Source organism: Oryctolagus cuniculus, chromosome 4 (genome assembly GCF_964237555.1).
Source record: "Oryctolagus cuniculus chromosome 4, mOryCun1.1, whole genome shotgun sequence".
Lineage (NCBI taxonomy): Eukaryota > Metazoa > Chordata > Mammalia > Lagomorpha > Leporidae > Oryctolagus > Oryctolagus cuniculus.
Window position 1 is genome coordinate 148,692,868 of NC_091435.1, and position 5,907 is coordinate 148,698,774.

Genomic DNA, 5,907 nt, shown 5'->3' on the forward strand with positions numbered 1-5,907 from the left:
CCCATAGGCAAAATATATTCACTCCTCCCAGGGTTTTACAAAAATCTCATTCTATTATGCAATTAGGCTCAGAATTGAAGTCCAGGTAGAAACGAGGCTCCTTGAGTGTGATTCCTCAACTCCATGTCCTTTTGTATCAGCCTTCTCAGTTGAAGACCTGGGAATTAAGAGACATATTATCTGTCCCACAATGGTAGGTCAGGCACAGGATGACTGCAACAGATACACCCTTTCAAAAGAGGGACATCAGGAGGTACATAGCAGCCACTGGACCATAGCTGTTCTGAAATCCAGCAAGACACATGTAGCCAGTGCTTTTTCCAAGGTTTTCACTCTGCCCTCTGAGCACTAGTATTTTCCCTTGAATTATTCTCCTTTGTTCTTAAGAAATTAACTTATAGGTAGCGCCAAGAGGTTTGGGAAGGGAAGCAGCCAGTATCTGGTCCAACCATCCATAGAGAGCAGAGCTCTAGCTCCTAGGTTTGGTTCTGGGGCAGTCCCTGGGCAGAAAGATTGGTGATACGAGATACACAGCTCTGCTCCTTGTAAGAGAGCTAGACAGACATTAGTGTCTCATACTCCTCATATAAAGTGGGGGCCCAGGCCTGGATATTCATTAGCTCAGGGAGGGTGAGGAACCCAGATAGACAAGGGTGTGTTCTATAAGCTGCAGTTTTCTATAAAGTGAAACTTTTTCACTCACGGGAGACTGGTCAAATCTATAAAAACTTTGGACTTAATTCCGCACCCCCCAGAAGTAAATCAAGGCCATTTGAAAGCTGAATTCTTCCCAACAACATTAACATAATGAGTAACTTGCTACTGCCAGGTGACCTCATTCATGATGGTGGAAGGTTAGGAATTACGAGCAGATTAGTTGAACCCCTTTCTTGCTGTAGGTGCTGTCCTGGCCTCATGGAGCAAACAGAATCCTCAAATGTATGGCAGGCCTGACTGTTCTTTACTGAATGTGCTGTGTGTGTGAGCCAGGGTACTACAAGGAACAGAAGCAATAGGAAAGATATATACATGCTCATACAATATATATGTAACATGCATATATACATATTATATATGTATTCACATACATATTTGTATATAAGGATACTTCAAAAGTTATGGAAAATGGAATAATGGTGGAAAAAAATTGTGCAATTCATACATGTATTTCATAATATGCCTGAAGACCTCTCCTGTACTTACATGTGTGCATCCATGATTGTATAGAGATGTTTGTTGTGAGGAGCTGGCTCCTAGGGTTCTGTGGGCTGAGAGGTTACTGGATCTGTAGTCACAAGCAGGGGACCTGGGAGAACTGATGTGGCAGGTCCAGTCTGATGGAACAGGCTCAGGACCCAGGATGCTTCCTGTCAAGTTTGGAGGCCAGGAAAGACTGATGTCCAGCTCAGAGTAGTCAGACAGGAGTTCTCTCCTACTTAGCATTTGTTCTGTTTGGGCCTTAACTTGATTGGATGAGCTGTACCCCCAGGAGGGAGGGTCATCTGCTGACTGAAATGTCAGTCTCATCCAGGAAAACCCTCATAGACTCACCCAGAATTGTGTTTACCCACATGTCTAGGCACCTGGTGGCCCAGTCAAGTTGAACATAGTAGATATCCCTGAGGGTTTCCTGACATGGCACTGGGACACAGGGACAGACTTATCAACTGTGTGACCTTGAGCAAGTTATTTAATTTCATTGTGCTTCTTGGTACATAATTTGTAAAATAAAAGAGATAATTCTTCCTTCATTGGATTGTTGAACATGAAATAAATAGTATTGCAGAGTATTTGTAAAGTGTTTAGAAACATGCACAACACTTTGTAAGTGTAGCCTATGTTAAATACAATTTTAACACATTTCAATAGTTATGTACTTATTTTGATGTGTAGTAGAAAGAAATACAACTGGCATGGTCTCAAAGATATTTTTGCTTAGGATAAGACTAAGTAAAAATAGTGGTTTGATTTCAAGACAAATTTTAAGTAAATAGTATTCTGAGCATGGGAGGTCTGAAATGGCAAAATTGTAAAGTGGGTGGTTAGGGGTGGGGAACACTGTGTGAAAAAGTAAAGCAGTATCGGGGCTGGCTACTAAGCCAGTTTTCTGAGGAGCTTTCTGGGATGCACTAATAAAACTGAGTCTCAAGCAAACCAAGACCATTATCACACTCTGCATAATCACAATATGATATTTATTACACAAGTTTTCTTTTCTTAGAAAAAAAGAGGTGTGCTTATTTGAAAGGCAGAATGAGAGAGAGAGAGAAAGAGAGATCTTCAGCTGCTGATTCACTACCCAGATGGCTATAACTCAGTGGGCGGGGGGTGGGGTGAGGTGGGGAGGCCAGAGCCAGGAGCCTGGAATTCCGTCTGTGTCTCCTACATGAGTGGCACGGGCCCAAGTACTTAGACCATCATCTGCTGCCTCCCAGGTGCATTAGCAGGAAGCTGGATTAGAAACAGAGTAGCTGCAATTTGTACCAGCACTCTGATGGGGACGCAGGTGATGCAAGCAGCAGCTTAATCATCTGTGTCACAACTTTTGGCTCTCACAAACATTTCTTTAAGCATCTGTGTCTTTCCAGGCAATGGGAGATTCTGACCCTGGTTGGGATCCTGCCATTCGTGTTCCTGTTACTTTAAGCAAGGCTGCCCAGCTTCTCCTGATCTCTGTTTCTTAGTCTGCAAAAGAGAATCTCTAAATCCCTTCCAGTACTGGCATTCAATGACATGAAACACAGAGCATATCATTACTGCTAAAATCTCTACCCTCACTGATGTCCAGAGCGAGACAGAGCAATGAGCAAAAACATGCACTGTGACTCTTCCCCTTTAGCTCTCAATTCCAACCTGAGCAGGGAAGTGGAGGAATGGCATGAAGTCTCTCCCCTCCCCTATGCTCCCAACCATCCTGACACAAAATGACCATTCCAGACTGAGGATCCTTTAGAAATACCTAAAGAATGTGCACAGTCTGGAAAATGGGCAGAAAAGAGATTTCCCAATAGGCCCAACATGCAAGTGACACACCTACTGAATTTACCAGGCGAAAGGAGATGTTTATGAGGTCAAGAAATATGAGCAGCTGTAATTACAGTTGTGTTCAGAAGTTAAAAGGAATCTTTGGAGGTGGGACCAGAATAAGTAGTTTACTTGGTTGATTAAGAGGCTCTTGTCTGGAGCCTTGTTCCTCATCATCACATGACCTTTCAAAGTTGACAGTGTTCCAAGTTTCAGGCAAGCTAAGTCACATAAGACCATCTGCTTTTGTGTGACTGAAAATCATCTCACAGTTATGGCTTAGGAAAGCTGTCTCATACAATTGTTATTTATACTTATTTTCCCAGAGTCAGTTTAATGCAATATGAATCTATCAAATGCCAGTGATGAACTCAGCTGATGGAAGTCAGGAAGAGGAACGTGAGCCTCCATTGCTGGGAACCTTGGCCAAGGGAGGCATGACAGGAATCTGATCATCCACTTCATATCAATGCTGCCATTCTTGGGGAACTTGATGATCTTCAGCTGGAACTGAGGTCTACTTTAGGTGAAATATGGTGGATAGGAAAGAGGCTTGGGATACTGGCAAGCCGAACAAGAATTTCTTGGCTCTGCAAACATAGTTTTTAAAAGAGTCCTGTCTCTTTTGATTATCAACCTTTTCTAATACTTGTAATGCCCTGACTCTCTCCAGGCAGCCTCTGTCTAATTATAGCTCCCCTGAGTCATTGGAGAGTTGTAGGGCCAGAACATTGAGAGATAGATATGCTATAAAACAAGCTTATTTCAGCAAGGGGGTATAGCTCAGGGGTAGAGCATTTGACTGCAGATCAAGAGGTCCCTGGTTCAAATCCAGGTGCCCCCTGTGTGCTTCTATTTTCTTGCTCTAGATGGATTTTACTCTGACCTTCTGTATTCATGGCTGATTGGATAATAACAAATTGCTCTGTGTTCCTAGAATACGGGCAGGCAGGCACCTGCCTAGGCTGTTTATAATTACCTCCATCTCTCACCAACATTTCACAAGACATTACCAGCATTCCCATCTGACATCAGGAGATTGAGACTCAGAGATGTTCGGTAATAGACTCATGGTCAAGTCTTCAGTACATTGCCCACCCAGACTGTTCTCCCAGTGTTGAAAGTTTTGGGGCAGAATCCCAGAGAGCAATGCTACCAAGGTCATAGCTATGTTTTAGAATCCTTTGGAGGCCAGGAAAAATCCAGCAATTTATACTGTGTGCAGGACCACAGCTGGCCAATGTATGTGCTCACATACATTGGATATGTATGCCCCCTTAGCACCTGGTGCAGCTGTAGAGCAGATGGGTGGTCTCCCTGGTGTCTGGATGTTGAAGTCCAGGACATGCATTGTCTGCAGAACCTCCACATAGCCCACATACTGAACCAAGTAGGAAGCCCCAGGTTGCATGACTGTAGCCTTTGGATTGGATGCGGCCAGTCCCCCTGGACTTATTGGTAAAGCTCCCATGTCAGGTCCACTCCTTACCCACCGCAGCTGGCCCACCTTCAACTGAATCCTGCTCTTGCTGCCTCCACTCAGCTTGTTCATGTCCTGGAGGAGAAGCAGAGGGCCTGGGTCTTGCATGGTTGCCCCTACAGTCCCTTCCCCATCCTCAGCTGTTCTTCCTAGATACCCCTTAGGTCTAGGGCATCCCCCAGCCAGGCTGGCCAGCCTCGGGCCTCTCCTCTAGGGGGACAAGGAAAATGGGAGTGGAACTGTTGTCCTCACTTAGAGGGGACAGAATCAGCCCCAGGCGGTGGCTGCTGGGGAAGGCAAATTCTCTTTCCCTGAAACCCTCTCCTTCAGTGATGGCAGAGACTTGTTTTTGTACTTGGGCTGTGTGTGTATGAGATGAGGGTATGGGGATGGGGGAGGCAGAAAATCCATGGCTGGATTGAAAGGGCAGTCAGGGGTCTTCCCCAGGTCCTTCTCCTGGTTGGACTTCCATGGCCCAGAGGTCACAGGGGTCCTGGGGAAGGAGAGGGATCAGGGGCTTTTGCTCTTCTGGCTCATACCCAGAAAGATTCAAGCCTTGTTCTCATCCAGTGTGGTGCCTCTTCTCCCTAGGTAGGCATTAAATGCTGTGCCTGCCCTGTTGTACATGCCCAGTGCATATGAGCTGTTGTTAGTACAACCAAGCTAAATAGCTGGATATGAGGGCTTGGGCAAGAAGATGACACTTTTACTTTTGGGCACACTGAGTTTGAAACCTGGTTACTGTTGGTATTAGAGTGGAAAGGCTGGAAGTGGATATCTCAGGCCCCCGTGAGTGTGCAAACAGGAACTGCAGCTGCTGTTTGCTCCCTGGCCTGACAGCAGCAATACACAGGATTACTATCCCCAGATTGCAGTTCAAGGAATAGGAGTCACAGGTGCTCAAAGGTGAATATTGGACTCTGGAATATCCAGTGATTTTTTGTTTTTGATTTTTGCTTTTGTTTTCTTGCTTTTGATTATAAAATGAGACAGTTGGAGGTTCTGTTTGAAAATATGTTGGAAGTATGCAAAATACACAATGTACAATACATGCACATGCATGGTATTTGCCCATGATTTCGCAGTTGAACATGAACATCTGTAGTCCATTTGTGAATACACAGTCCTCCATGTCCTATACTTGGTGGTGGCCCCTAATGCTTGAAGCATTCATCACTGTACTCAGACATCTCTGGGCAGTTGGTGGTATATCTTAAAGGCTGAGTGTCAGATTGAGGATACAGCACTGAGGTTATTCTGGGAAAGGCAGCAGGTGATGTAGCCGCAAGGGACCTGGATGTGAATTTTAAACCATAAGGAACCTCACTCACAAAAGATTTATGAGGTATGATGTAGGCAATAAAAAATGGAATAAGTGTTTATGTGAAGCATGTCATCGGCGT

The 5,907-nt window shown here is 44.8% G+C and overlaps 1 non-coding gene across 1 annotated transcript; it reads left to right on the forward strand.

Annotated features, from left to right (window-relative positions):
• Positions 1-3,796: 3,796 nt before the first annotated feature.
• On the forward strand, positions 3,797-3,868 carry TRNAC-GCA (transfer RNA cysteine (anticodon GCA)). The gene has a single exon. It is a non-coding gene; the product is annotated as a tRNA-Cys (tRNA).
• The last annotated feature ends 2,039 nt before the right edge of the window (positions 3,869-5,907 follow it).